Source organism: Lepisma saccharinum, chromosome 26 (genome assembly GCF_977018435.1).
Source record: "Lepisma saccharinum chromosome 26, izLepSacc3.1, whole genome shotgun sequence".
NCBI lineage: Eukaryota > Metazoa > Arthropoda > Insecta > Zygentoma > Lepismatidae > Lepisma > Lepisma saccharinum.
In genome coordinates, this window is record NC_139254.1 from 7,530,048 (window position 1) to 7,546,268 (window position 16,221).

Consider the following 16,221-nt stretch of genomic DNA (forward strand, 5'->3'; position numbering starts at 1 on the left):
TGCGTTATTCCGTTCCTAATGTTAAGTTTATTTTGTGTTGTATTCTTTCAAATTGTCAATATACCAAAGTTAGGTGTACGTTATGCAAAGGTAGGCAAACAATGGCTGGGGTTTACAATTTTAAGCGAGATCCAAATAATTGAATTGTGCACTCAATCAAGAATCGAACCAGAAGCTGCTTGATCCCAAAGACTTGTTTGTTTAGTGTCTGTAATTGAACACCGTGGGTCTCTCTGCTCCAAGGATAATAAACTAATATAATAAATCGTTTACAAGCCAGGAAGTGAAAACAGGTAATTCTCAAATGAGGCAATATTAGATATTGTATTTCCATCCTTCAGTTGGGGTTTTACAACGATAGAACAGGACTCACTCAGACGCATAAGGAAAACGGCAACAACACACTTCGCAAGAAAGCAGACGGAATCTCATCACTCGAGAATACGACATCATTTTTCTCAATCACGACCCGGATCACGATAGGTCAATTTGCGGCGAGGAATCGCTGAGAAGGACGTCATCATCTTCGTCATTAGTGGAAGACTGAAGTCACGCTTTTAACAGACAAAAGACAGTTGAGAAACGAATATGTACAGTCTTTTTATTGCCGTCCGAAGATCTAATGCCTTTTCGCTCCGAACGTAACGACTCGAAGATAAATTTCTGCAGAAACACGGAAAACAGATGACGAAAGTTTTGCCTGAGTTCCTGCTTTGTCCAAGGTGGAGGGACCTGGAAAATGCTAATGCGCTGATTATGCAGCTCTCTGAATCTGTAGTGGGATATGTCGCTCCATGTGCAAAGCTAGTAGTGTGCAAACCACTAGCGTCATCAAGCGGATGGTGCGAAACATTAGTTGGAAACTCTTGATACAATTTCAGACATGTTGCAACTCGCAAATTGCACTATGTTCGTTCACATGTAGGCAACGTTTTAAGAGATTTGTTTTACATTTTATTATTTTCGCTCAGTGTAGGGAAGAATTAAGCCAATTTCCCGCCGCGTAACCTCCAATATGACGTAACTTCTCATTAACTAATACAAGTTCACTACCCTTGATTGACTCCTGTACGTAGAACTTGGAAAAAAGATGACTGACGAACTGATAAGTGACAGAAGCTATATACTCTAGGATACATCGCTTCGTCTGGAAAGCGAATGTGGACTGGAAATCACTAGCGTCACCAAGCGGATGGTGTGAAGAGTGTAAGTGCAAGTCAAAGGAACGACTTATCGATTGTTCGTGGAGCACAGCAACTAGCAATATGTAAGTTTTTAATCATATAATTTGCATTACATTATTTGAACTGTGTTTAATGATGAACTAATTGCGTGTGATGGCGCAATAACGTAATTTGTCGTCGCCCAATACCCGTTCAGTATCATTTATTGTTTCACCTTTATATATAAAACTTGGAAAACAGATAAATTTGGAACTTATAACGTACCGTGTTGGTGCTTGGTTTCCCATACACTGGGGGGGGGGGGGGGGATAACTACTAATCTTGATTTGCCAGAGGAAGAAACGTTACAAATGTTAAACGTGATGATGAATAATGATACATGGTAAAAGGGAAAAGTTGCTGGTACGGTTCAAAATGTCCCGCATCTAGGGTTCGATGTTATCACGGAGTGTTTTTCTCTGCCTTTTTCCTTCGTCCTGACCCTGTGAGAATGAGATCAGCAATTAATGGAGAGGCAAGACGCCACCAATCAAAAGGGAAACGTTGGAAGACGCTTGCACCGTGTGCGGACGGATATTGCTTAACGAGGGAGGATCGTGTGCAGAGTTGCCAACTCGGATATCAAAACTCTAAATCTGGCGCGTTTCCGACTGCATAGGCAAAGTTCGGGAATCATTTCTGTCACAAGATGAAGAATGCGTTTCAAGTAAAAATGAACACTTTGTTTCTCTCTATAAACAATATGTGGACTACAAATTTATTAATCTAATTTATAGCTATACAAAATTGTGTGTGGCATCTGTAACTACTAAACTACTAATACTTATTTACTACTTTATAACTACTGCTAACTAACTAACTAACTCTCTATCCTTCTTAAACCCGCAGGTTCATGGCTGCAGCAACACAGGCATTCCATCTGTCCCTATCCTGAGCAAGATCTATATACTCTTTTCCATCCCTACCGATTCCCTTTAGGTCCATCTCAACGTTATCCCTCCATCTTCGTCTTGGTCTTCCTACTGGTCTCTTACCATCAGGTTTCCCAACAAGAGTCCTGTAAACTCTTCTTTCCTCTCCCATTCGTGCCACATGTCCTGCCCACCTAAGTCTTCTTGAAATAATTATTCTAATAATATCTGGACATGAATACAAATTATGTAGTTCTAAATTATGTAACCTTCTCCACTCACCTGTCTCCTCATCCCTTTTAGGTCCAAAGATTTTCCTAAGGATCTTATTTTCAAATACTCTCAATTTATGTCACTCTTTCAATGTAAGGGACCAAGTTTCGCATCCATATAATACTACAGGCAAAATAACTGTTTTGTATATTTTAACTTTTAATTTCTTAGATATTAAACGAGAAGACAAAAGTTTATGATGAGAGAAGTAACATGCATTTCCTGAATTAAGCCTACTTTTTATATCCTCTTTAATATAATTTTCATTTGTTAATATTACTCCTAAGTATTTGAATTTGGGAACTGGTTCAAACGAGTTGTTATCAATAATTAGATTTTGATTATTACCTAATACTTGGTTTCGGCCTGTAAGCATATATTTAGTTTTCCCTTTGCTAACTTCCAAACCTATCTCTTTAGCTGCTTTGAAATATATTTTAGCGTTCTTCTTAATTGCATTTACATCATCCCCAAGTAAGTCTACATCATCTGCGTATGCTAACAGCTGAGTCACACAGTTTAATTTTAGTCCTTCGTTAAACTACTGCTATAATTTTCTAATTCATTTCGAAGTGCTATTAATTCTCATTGACTGCTATTTCCTTGCCATTTCTCATTCTTGTCAACGCGTTTAACCATCGTTGTTTCTTATCATTGGGAACTCCAGTTCAGATATTTTTAGTGCAGCTATCTACTCATAAAAATGAGTTGTTTTTTCACACGCTTGTTTTCTGGGGGGGACTGTTAACTTGTCATAATTTCTACTCAATATTATGAATGTTCCTTTCTGTTTTTAATTCCACTTTGTGCTCAGAAAGGATAATCGGGACTGGATCTAGAGTTTAAAGTAAAATTCGATTAACTGCTGCTTCCTCCAAGGATCTAAGCCGGATCGCCTTGGTTACAAGGTAATAGCGTTACAACTACATCATAGGGAAGCTCCTGTAAGTATTCAAGGAAAAAAGTTCTAGTAGAAATTTGTTTAATAACTTCAAACGGTAGAGGACCAAGATGTTTATATTACAGCCTCTTTAGAAATATTCTGAAAGTTCGTTTTTGAGTTCAAGTCGAAAAGTCGAGAGTATACAAAATGCTCTCTCTATAAGCACCAATTGCCAACCTCCGTGGTGAAGTAGTTAGCACAGCTTCGAATTAGGGGTGGCCAGATCCGGATCTTGGCGGATTCGAAATCCAGATCCGGAATTTTCAGATCCGGATCCGGATCCGGTATTTTTGGATCCGGATCCAGAACTTTCGGATCCGGATCCAGAATTTTCGGATCCGGATCCGTTTTGCCATCCCACATGCGCTTCTTGGGAAAGTAAGAATGTGCTTATAACATATTGTTACCCGCTAATATATATATATATATATATAATATACATACATACACACACACACACACACACATATATATATATATATATATATATATATATATATGTATATATATATATATGTATATATATATATATATATATATATATATATATATATATATATATATATAGTGTGTGCGCGTGCGCGATTTGTAATTAATTAATACAAGGGAGGTCTAAGTCTCCCCCTCCGATTTGCATGAAACTTGGCAGGTGTATAGAGGTCCCCCCCTCAAATGTCAAGATGAGGAGAAATTGAAGTGGGGATCTGACCCCGAAACCACCCTAAATATGGCATAGGAAGAAACAGGGGGCATAGGGCCTCTCTATACACCTGTCAAATTTCATGGAAATCGGATGGGGACACAGGGTCAGATGATCCCCACGTCAATTTGTCCTCATCTTGAAATTTGAGACTGGTTTTGCCCCCTAAAAAAGTTTTTTTTAGCTGAAACAAAAAAAAACACGTATTTCTTCCTTTGGGCCCCACTATACACCATGCCAAGTTTCGTGGAAATCGGAGGGGGACACATAGGTCAAATGCCCACTTAAATTTGTCCTCATATTGACATTTGAGGGGGGTTGTCCCCTAAAACAGTTTTTTAGCCGAAACAAAACAAACACGTATTTCTTCATTTGGGCCCGTTTATACACACACCTGCCAAGTATAATGGAAATTGGAGGGGGACACAGGGGTCAGATCCTCACTTCAATTTATCCTCATCTTGACATTTGAGGGGGTTTTGCCCTGTAAACCCGTTTTTTAGCTGAAACAAAAAAACACGTATTTCTTCCATTGGGCCCCACTATACGCCTGCCAAGTTTCATGGAAATTGGAGGGGGACCCTTAGATAACCTCCCTTGTTAGTCTTACACTTTGTAATTATATAACACTGCATATATTATAATGTTCTATTTTAATTTGTAAAATTGTAACTGTAGAACAATTGTATAATTTTTGTATAACATTTCTATCTTGTTATATGTGTTAAAGGTTTCATCCTGGAATGGAATGTTTCACATTTATGTGTGTTTTCATTTCCAATACATTGGAATGAATACATATTCGTTTCAATGGCGTTTACAAAATCACCTCTGACATTTTATGTTAAACAAGTAAGATTTTTTTTGTGCACGAGTGTGTTAGCCGATGCGTAGCAAAGTATTTTAGGAACAACACTTGAAAAAAATTCTTGTAGGACTAACTAATGAAAAATTTCTTTGTAATCAAAGATCATAATACCTTTTAAGGTGTGGTAATATTATAATTGGATTGAGATATGAAACTCTCGGATCCGGATCCGGATCCAGATCCGGAACTTTCGGATCCGGATCCAGATCCGAAACTTTCAGACCCGGATCCGGAACTCTCGGATCCGGATTCAGATCCGGAATTTTCGGATCCGGATCCAGATCCGGAACTTTCGGATCCGGATCCAGATCCGGAATTTTTGGATCCGGATCCAGATCCGTAACTCTTGGATCCGGATCCGGATCCGAATGAATCCGGATTTTTCGGATCCGGATCCGTTTGGCCATGCCTACTTCGAATCACAGCCTGGACATGGGCATGAGCGTAGCCAGAAATTTTTGCAGGGGGGGGGGTCGGGCTAATGGTAAAAGTTGAATATAAAATAATAAATATTACAAACTAGGAAAAATAAATTTTATTCGAAATAATAATATTATTATTATTATTATTATTATTATTATTATTATTATTATTATGTAAATGGAGAGTCAATCGAGTCAATACCAACACAACTATTTTCCATTATTTCTTTTGCATTTTATGCAGTTAGTATCTGAATTCATTTTGATATTAACCTGTGCACGTCTCGTTCAACAAAAAGGCTTTAAATGTTAGGGTGATTTATTTTCATAAAGTTTGTTGTGTGACTTCTCACCTACAACTGTAATTATTAGAATTTTTAAAACTGTGGAACCATTTGTTCTTTTGGATGAAATGGTAGAATATAACCGTGTTCCTGTATTTTTCACTCAATGTTTTCGATCCAATGCATTTTCACTTTGATTATTCTGTTCGAACACTAACTAAATGAACTTTATTTCTGTTCTTAACAATAAGAGTAACAAACTTTCGGCTATCTTGTATCTTTAAATGAAGAATGTCAATTTACGGGGGGGTCCACCGACCCTTCCGATCCCCCGATCCCGACGCCCATGGACATGGGTATTCTTTGTGAGTGTCCCTTCATCAATCTCATCATATCATCAATCTTAGCGATTAGCCAAAAGTGGCGGAGAAGCGAAGTGAAATAAACCCTGTCTTTTGTGAGAAAATTTTGCGTTTTTTTGTGCGACAGGTGTTGGCAACATTGAACATATGGGAAAGATTCCGGCGTCACGGTTGGCCAAAGATTCACGAAGAGCTCCGTTCCCATTCAACACTCCGCTGCGTCAAAAGAGAATGGGGCTCCTCACCAGTGTGTGTAATATCTTGTTTTATCTCTGCTCCTCCGCGTGGCTGTTTTTGTTGTTGTCTGTTTGCTTGAAAAATGGTCGATTGCCCAATCTTCCTGCGAGAGAAAGATCAGCTCAAGTATGAAGCTCAGAACAAATTAGAATGTTCGTTGTGAAGAAGGAGCGTGTTTACCGGGCACATTCACCGACCCCCGTGACGGAGCGGTTAGGACAGCGCGCTGCGACGCCAGGGGTTCCTAAATTTCATATTACTATCATCATCTTCGCGATTATCTCAAAGAGGCAGAAAAGCAAAGTAAAATAAACCATGACAATTTTAAACTCAAACCAGACACAATATCGTTGCGTATGAGCACGGCTTGGCATAAATGGTTATGACTTCATGGAAATTTCCCGTATATTCATACACTTCAAGATGAAAATATACAGGTGAGGTCCATTCCAAATAATCAATGTGCGCTATGAATGACGTCATGCTTGTGTACCTTGAAGATTAATAAAACCATTAAAACTTGAACAGTTTTATGTAATTAATTTTCCGATACGTGTAAACGTATGTTGAGTTAAACTTGTAAAGCCTTAATTGAAGAAAAATACTGTAGGGTTGGAGTCTTGTGTAAAATTGTCAGGCTAATCATCTACGTTCCATGAAAAATCCCAAATACAAGAAGTATTTATAAGGAACGGTCACTAACACATGAACATTCGTAAGATTTTTGTTGCCTTCAGTGCCATCTGTGAAACGGTACGAAACTCCAATTTTCACTCTCTTCCTAGGCAGTGACAGTGACACGTTCCGTCATGAACTCAAATCGCTTCTATGGCCTCACATCGCCCTCCAAGGACGACAGAATCAACAGGATTTGAAAAGAAAGAAGGAAAAAAAGGAGCCGGGAAGTGAGACGACCTTCTCACGCCAGAGCGCCACCTGTGTCAGGGCTCGAAACGCCGAAGATGTTAATCGAGTCCGACATCCTTCGGCCTACGAGTGCAGGCCCAATTACATGGGAGGCTACGTGAAAGATGTGTTCAGTTGCCTACGGATTAGCTCCTTAGAAGGAAAAGAAAGAGAGGGAACATTTCTAATACATGTTTCTTGTGTTGAAACTGGCACAGACTCTAGCCAACGTTGTTCAATCTATTTTTCGTGTCAATTCAAGAGCACGAGAATTAAACGAAAGAATGAAGTATTTTTTGTTAATCCTTAAGCAGGTGCGCTAAAATATGTCACGTTAAGTACGCGTATGGGCTCCAGTTGACCGATAAACTTTACATTAATGCATTTATACCACTGGATTTTTATTCTTAATGCGTTAACCTTTTCAAAAACTACATGCAAGACTAAAATAAGTTAATTCTTTGGAAAAACCGAAAGAGAGTTTCCCATACACAAACATTTGTTTAAATAAGCAACAAATGATTATTCACTAAAGTTCAAATCACCAACCCCGAGACCTTCTGTAAACAAAACCACGTGCATGCAGAAAGCATTGCAAACTCGTAGAAGTAAAATAATCCAAACGAAAATCCAGTGTTGTTACAGGATTCATTACGTAAGGTAAAACAACGGCCAATTTGTAGTATGGGATACGCTGCAGCAAATGACGTCTCACTTTAAACCCAATGCTCTTTCTTTTGTACTTATTGCTTCGCCTTTATGGTTAACTCTTTGCACCAGTAATCATTTCCCATAAATTTGGCTTCGTTCTTGCATGCGAATTGAATATATTTTACTTGCATTTTTTTAGACAAAATGATATAACATGGTAATTGGTAATGTATATTTCTAAGGTTTGATATAAATATTTGAAATTTGTTTGTAGATTTTATGTAAATTGTATCTTATGTAAATAAAATATATAATGGGCATAAACAGCCATATGCAATGCTGTAAGTCCAATAAATATATTGATGATGATGATCAAAACAAGACAAAGAAAGTTCGTAAATTTATTGCTGTTGGAAACTTTGACAATAATAACAATTGTTGTTCCGCCAAATATAGTGCACTTCGTAAAATAACTTGGTGACATGGCAAGGCAAGATAAGTGTGAACATTTTGTAGGAATATGCATTGTAACTTTCAATGAGCTTAGAGATTGGTTATTTTCTAAAATTAATCATGTAAACAGCAAGGAAGTAGTGCCACTTTCAACATGGCGAGTTCTTTGCGTGTAACAGCAGATGATTGCGGTAGTCGGCGGTCATGAATCAGCTGACGCGGAGTGATACATCGAATCGGTGAGACGGTTTGTTTACAGAAGGTCTCAGGGTTGGTGATTTACACTTTAGAACCAAATTCTTTTAGTAATCGTACACATTTGCTTGTAGTTAACAAAAAAAGTTTTTTTCTTATTCTTATCTGTGTATCATTAATTAAATTATATACAGAACTTCTACATGTTTGACCACGTTTTGTAATACCTTTTAGTAAAATTCCAAAATAAAGTGTAAATTTTGACACTTTAATATTGAGATATAGTCTACTTATATGTGTATGTTGAATAAGTAAACAAAATGCATATTTCAGAAGTAAACTTTCTTTCAAATCAAATAAAATAAACTTTTTTATTTTGTGTATGATTCGGTAATGTAGTTGTTCAGAGTAATGAGCTCAGTGTTTTGTGAATCGTGAATATTCAACACAATATTCAATAATTGTTTTACAAGCTCTACGAAAATATAAGAAACCAGTTAGAATTGTCGAATTCGACAATTTTAAATTGCTTTCGGATTCTTTGAATTTCCCTCTCCTCACTTTTTTAAAAGTCAAGATTATACTCAGAATATAGTGAAATATTGCTGTTAATATAAGAATGTCAGTCATTAGGTAATATTCTACAGGGTAAATGGTTATAGTACGCCAATAGAGCTTTGGGATTCGGGAATGTACTGAAGAATGTTCGTAATGAATAACGTTTTAGGAGAGATGTTAAGACCTATATTTATACATCAAACATTTTATTTTAGAAAAAAATAGGCACTAATCTTGCCCATCCTGAGCACGTCACTGACTTATTTTTGGAAGCTTTGTAGCACGTACAGTCACTGATATTTCTGGATTGTAACGATTCTATTGAAAGTTAATTGGATTGCTACCACCCAGTAGTGTCCGTGACTGTACAATATAAATCTGCATATGGAAGATTTGGGAGACAGTGGCGTACCCAAGGCGGGGTTAGTGGGCATTATTTTAAAAGAAAACATTAAATGTAGGAAAATATAGTAAAATATAGGACATGGCTAATTTAAACAGACATAATCTCCCTACCTTACGAAAAATCAGTGGACACCACCGTCAGGAGGTAAGAACTTCAAAGTTCGGAGTGGACACAAATCTAAAAACCGTAAAGTTGAAATTACATTCGTGCTTGAAATCGTCGTTAACCCGTAAAAAGGGATATAAACAGTGTTGCCTCGTGCAGAGAAATTCGGACAGAATTTTAAACAGAGAGCGAAATTTAATGAAAATAACAAAATTTCAAGGACGTTGAACAGACCCAGACTCAATATTAGTACAGACGGGTCCATGAGTATTACCGTGCAAATTGTCCAAGACTATTTTCATTAATTTTTCCCTTACGTTCTACAGAGCATTCCCTGACATTCGCTACGAGACTCGGCGGAAAGCGGCCCGGCATTAGCGCTTGTCTTTCCCGGTGAACGGGGTCCCGGTGAACGGCGAACAGTCGCACGCTACAGTCTGTTTCTTTCGCTCTCCCTTCCTTCGCTCTCTTTTCCTTTCTGTTGGCGTTGCAGACTGACGCCAGTATAATCCTCCCTCGGAAGTTGTGTTGTGTTGTGTCGTGTCCGTGTGTTGAAGATTGAAGATTGTGTGTTAATATGGCACCACAAAAGTTTACATTACAACAAAGGATTTATCTTGTCGAGTGTTACTTCGGAAAGAGGAATTGCGGAGAAGTGCGACGACGTTTTGCAACGAAATTTCCTGGTGTTCCCGTTCCACGTAGGACCACTATATTAAACCTCGCAAAAAAGTTTAGAGTAACAGGGTCAGTTCTGAATAAAAGTGGAAAGAAAAACCCACGTGTACTTACTGAGGAAAAACTCTATGAGATAGGACAAAGGTTAAAACACTCTCCTCTCACAAGAAAGGGGTGTTTCAAAAACCACAGCATTTAGAGCCGCTAAAATTCTTAATCGGTTGAATTACAGTAGACGAACTTGCACGTGTAAATGCCAATTTCCTTCGGAGATGCCAGGAATGTGTTGCAGCAGAGGGACATCATTTTCAACACCTTCTGTAGTCAAGGTTAGTACACAATATGAAAAGTGTAATTTTAATAGCCGACTCTAGTGACTGTCGCGGACCCCGTTCATCGGGAAAGACAAGCGCTGATGCCGGACCGCTTTCCGCCGAGTCTCGTAGCGAATGTCATGGAATGCTCTGTATGTGTTTTTAAGCGATTGGATGCTGTACACATTACTGGATAATTTGAAGCTATCTGACTTCTGTTTTTGTTTTACTTTCGTGCCTGAATTGTTGTTTAATTTATATTAATAAATATAGATGGCGTGTATAATAAATATATACAAATATATGCAATAAATAAGAATTGTTACAGTTAACCAGGTCAAATTTTCATAAAATCATAGATAAAAAATATAGTAAACCGGTAGAGTTTGTCATTATCATATCCGTTATTTATTATAACTCTATATGTTTTTATTAAAATTATATTCCATTACTCAGTTGTAATTTTCATGAGATTTAAGAGTTACATAAAGAAATAATCAATTGTCAGCTTTCGTCCCACATATCGTTCTACTACAAGGAAAGAAGTGACAAATAGTAACCACTCATGAAATTAAAATATTAAGTGTGTACAGTGGGATCCATGAGTATTACCGTGCAAATCATCCATGAATATTTTCATTAATTTTCTCTCACATCCTACCGGTATGTGTTTTTGAGCGATGGATTTTTATGTATCCTGGTATGTATGTAGTATGTTGTCAACAGCTAGTTTTGAGTTTTCTATTAATTCTTGAAGCTCTTATTGGGTCAAATAAAGTGCACGAACATGGTGATGGACAATTTGCGCGCTAATACTCATGGATCTCACTGTACACAAAATTAGGTTCCAGTTTCATGTTCATAATTTTCTACTGGTGCTTCTTATTTCAACTTCTTTGAGTATGTATGTCTCAATTGAACTCAATGGCAGGGTGCAGCTAGAAATACGATCTACCTCCAATGAACAAAGCTGAGGAAATTAACTCTACTTGCCACGACCATTAACCATAGCCCGCTAACGGCGCCAGTCTGGGAGCTTTTTGTGCAAGCTTTGCACCCGACGACATTGTAAAAAAGGAACCAACAGGCTATTCAGACGCAAAGTACGAAGCAATTGTTTTAAAGGTTAACTTACTGTTCCCGAATGATTTTAAGAGATGCTTCTTCCATAGTTACGAAATGGCGTTCAACATGCTTTCAGTTTCAATTTCTTCAGGGGGGGTTAAAACATCCCTGGCAGGGATTAAGAAAAATTTAGGGGGGGAATCCCCGGCAGCCCCCCCGTTAATTCGCACAGTGATCTTCGGTGAATAGCGACGATGCGGATGAATCATGAACTTATGAATGGGTGAAGCAGCAAGCTAATCCATGCTTGGCCAAGGTTCCACCCTGCAGCATCTCGCCCGGTAGCGATTAGGCTGGCTATAAAGATATTTGTGGTTAAATTGTTTAGCATTTTTCATATATACGAACATAGGCCAACGAAAATACCACCACAATTATTACTTTTGTCACTATGATTTCTTTACATGAAAGGAAAATTTTGCGAGAAAGAAACATATATATATATATATATATATATATACCGGGTGGTCCAAAAGTCCCGGTACGGTCACATATCGTGAGAAATACACATCCAATCGGAAAACGAAAAAATACGTGTTTAATAAGTGAAGGAAAGCTATTCAATGATATCACACTTGATTCCCTAACCCCACCCCCTGGGGGTGGGGCGGGGGCAACTGTGAAATTTTAAATGGAAACCCCCATTTGGTATTGTAGAATCGGAAAGAGGGCTTCATTCCGAGTACAACAAGCTATCAACCATCCTCCTAGCTCAATTAGGACCAGAGATATGGCGATTTTAAATTTTCGGAATCTGCACGTCAAGACCTATCAATAGAGTATATGATAGACCCCCTTCCATATATATAATGACACCCGAGTTCCTAAACGGTTTCCATAATAGGATAAATTTGTGAGGAAAACATAGTGCCGCCGGCCCCTGTAGCGGAGTGGTTTGCAGATCGCGCTACGACGCCAGGGGTCCCGGGTTCGAATCCTGTCCTGGGCATGAATATTTGTGAGTGTCCATTCATCAATTTCATCATATCATCACTCATCCCCATCTTCGCAAATTAGCCAAAAGTGGCACAAAAAGCGAAGTAAAATATAGCAAATCGAATCAATAAATAAAATAAATAATCATAGTTCCGTGTTGACGGTGAAACTGTTGGTTGGCAACACTGCGGAAACCGGTGTGATGGGCGCCTCTGTCAACACAATGCATGTGAAGGAGCACTTTCGCCGGTTACGCAATTCCACACGCATCTTTGTGGTTCAGGAAAAAGTCACACGTTGGCTGTTTGCGCACGAAATCTCTCCTCATGAATATTTAACTTTATAAATAAAGTAGGAGATGGTACCACTGAAAGTAAATTTGAGCTTCGGGAAACGTATTTTCTTACCTTGGTCGACGGTACTGTCCATATTGGATTTTTATTATTTTCACGTCGATTTTGTGCTTCTTTAGGCTAATCGCGTCGATGAGGATTGATGATGAAATGCGACAAACACGAAGGAACCCCCATGCAAGGCTGGAACTTGATCCCATAACCTTCGGTTGTGATATTTTGAAAATCTAAAGTTAGATCCTAAACACCGAAACCATTGGAATATGTCTGTACTTGAGGAGAGTATGGTGACGTCATGTTTAGATGACGTAGAAATGTTTCACGGGATAGAAGAAGGGATTAAAGAAGCGATAGTTTAGAAAGGAAAGGAAGAGAAACCTAAATCAAATTCTCACCCCTCTCCCCGACAACTTTTTGATAGCACCTCCAGTGGAGTCTTTAGAATCGCAAACTTCAAAACGTTCATCTAAATTAACAAAAGATTCCATATTCAATTGAAGAATCAGTGTTGCCCAATCCTGGAAGTGAGGGGGATGCGTGGTGATAGTATCCCCTAGGTAGCAAAATTTTTGCAAAGCATGCCCCAGCAGTCTCATTGCCACATGTTAAACCATACGAGCATTCCCCCAGCTAACATTTTCCAGTTCAAGGGCTGATGTTGCCAACTGTAATATATTACCCTAAGGCTGGTGTGAAACGACTCCAAGTGCCCTCCGTGCTTGGACGTGGGCCATTTTATGCACACAAACGATAAACTAACACACACGGGAGCGATGGTTGTTCATTACTTGCAACACCTATAGTGTTTGCATTTGTAATTCTGAAAATCTAAATCGACTCCCTGTGTTTTGTAAACGTGAATGTTATAGTAAGGCACAGGGGACAAAACCAACCATGAGGTGGATGTATTTTCATTTTCACGTCGTTTTTCTGCCTGTTTCGGTTAATCGCAACGATCAGGATGGTTATAGGGAAACCCTGGCAAGACTCGAACTCGGAGTCTTTGGTTCGAGATCCTGGGTCGGTCACTCAACACGCTCAGTTATTAAGGTGTTATGTGAGGGGTGTAGATTAACATTTGTATACTAAGGATCTTCAATCCACCTTTCTGAGTTAATTTTGATTTTGTGTGCGTGTGTGGTTTGATTCTATCGTGGCATAGCCATCGGGGGGTACTAGGGAGAAAAGTCAAGGAATAACGATTTTATTACGGATAGATGGCAGTGCTTCCATAAAATAAAATTAAGACAACTTTTCATGAGCTTAAGTACGAGAACAGAAGTTTGAAGAAGAATGTATTGAACTTTATGACTTGTAAGACCCACATATCACTTGATATGACTTTTGTTAATGTTTGGAAGCTTACCTAAGTAAAGAACATAACTTCCCTTGGTTAGTAGAATGCATATACTGATTATGAATTATGCAATATGTAGAAAACTAGGAAATTAATTAATGTAGAGTATTAGTCATTGTTATGTAACTTTTGTATCTATCCCATAGTGGCACAAGTTGTTTTTTTTAAATAATCAATCTTTCGAACTTGATTTATCAAGTTAACTAACGGTTTTCTATATTCCCCCACCCCATGAATATTAAGTCCCTTACGTTGAACCATTTACGCTCTATATCACGGTTAGGTATGTCTATATCTGTCTGTGTCAACATTTGCTTTCTTAGAGTATATCGGTTATGAACACAAATTCAGTGAAAAATTAGCTTCGTGCAACATAAATGATTTTGATGAGTCCGCCTGTCTATCCGTGGCAGTCAATCGAGAAAAAATTTTTGTGCTCAAGTAATACTTCCTACTCTGGTCTAGATGGTAGGATTAGGAGTGACTGTCATTGCTAGAATATTTTTTATTGGGATTGGCACTATCAAATGATCCTGATGGGAAATTACTCAGGATTCTACACTGTAGTCCATTATCATACATAAGTTCTGCGTACATAATATCGTGTGTATCAAATGTAATTGTAACAGAACTCAAAACATCTTCACGATGGAGCACAGCACATATGTCAAAGATATTGAAGATTCGAAAGGTCGGATTTGAATCCGTAACCTCCCAGAAGCTGAACCTTTCACATGCAGGTCAACTTGACAAGAGCACAATCTAACATCTGACTGGAGCAACTTACCAGAAAATGCAAATCTCTCCAACAATGCTTTCGGGATTACGGATCACCAGTTGAAGAAAATGCTCAACAGGTGCCGCTACTTCCACTGAAGTTGTTCTCCTCACTGACAGCTATCACAGATACTCTTTCTTCAGCCTCCCTGGCGTCTGTTCGGCACTGACTGTGAAAGTGTTGTGAGGGAACGGATTAGATAAAGAATCGGCAAAACGGGGGTACCTACAGTGGGAAGGGGAGGGAAAAGCACGCAGACAGAGTGTGTAACGTTCTCTTTTTAAGAGTGGGAGAAGCAGCGTTGGGTGGCAGAGGTGGAATCCGAGCCTCTTCCCAGGTACCCCACCATCGACCGCTGAAGGTTGCAGGTAGGGAAAAGATTCCACCGCCTGCCCGCCCCTTCTTTGGATATTAGGGAAGCATGTTAGCAGGGAAGATGGGAAAGTGTTCTCTGCGCCGGTACGCAAGGCGACCTCTTCGCCTGATTTCTCTTTCAGCATGGGAACAAGTTATGAACGTCTTCTTGTGGGCAATCCCTTGTAGACAATGGAGGCGGAAGAACATTTTCGACTCTTCTTTGGCCAGTCTTTCCCTTGCGTCCAAGATCTAATATCCTGGAAATATTCCTGGACTTCTTTAACTTCGAGTAAAACCGGAAAAGAAAAATTTCGTTTAGAATTTCGACATGCAAATTCCAACTAAAGTTTGGTCTGGTGAAGTGCAAACACCGCGTCCTCGTAGCACACATGAGCTGCGCATTCTCCATTGTTTGCTTTGTTTAGCGATGCCATTGTACCTTTTGTTTGCTAGTGGTAGAATCAATAAGCCGAAAACGTAGGATTTTGCGGAAGCTAGGCATATACCGGCCATTTGATTTGTGCAAGTCGACGGGAAGGATATGAATGCTAATTGTTGGGTACATGCACTCACACATGCAAATAAATTTTCGGGGAATGAGGCAGACATGAACAACAACGCAGTTCAAATAGTCAATCACTTTTAAGAGTGAGTGAGTGTGGGAAAAAATGAAATTCATTGTTTACAGAACCGCCTAATAGGTCTAAAACCAAACCAGCAAACAGAACTCATAATACTTTGAACTAATATAGAGCTCAAAAACGTGAAATTGCCCGTAGAAGTATTGAATCTCAGATGGTGCCAGGTTATGATATAGGTACACCCAACAGTCATGATGTCTTAGTTAAGTTCACCAAAAACATTA

At 38.8% G+C, this 16,221-nt stretch overlaps 1 protein-coding gene across 2 annotated transcripts in view; it reads right to left on the minus strand.

Annotated features, from left to right (window-relative positions):
• LOC145979458 (uncharacterized) overlaps window positions 1–15,176 on the minus strand; it is a 111,461-nt gene extending 96,285 nt beyond the window's left edge. For both annotated transcript variants that reach the window (XM_083112364.1, XM_083112362.1), the window contains exon 1: window positions 15,009–15,176. The gene's annotated coding sequence lies outside the window, so the exon portion shown is untranslated. The remainder of the gene's footprint in view (window positions 1–15,008) is intronic.
• Window positions 15,177–16,221: the final 1,045 nt, after the last annotated feature.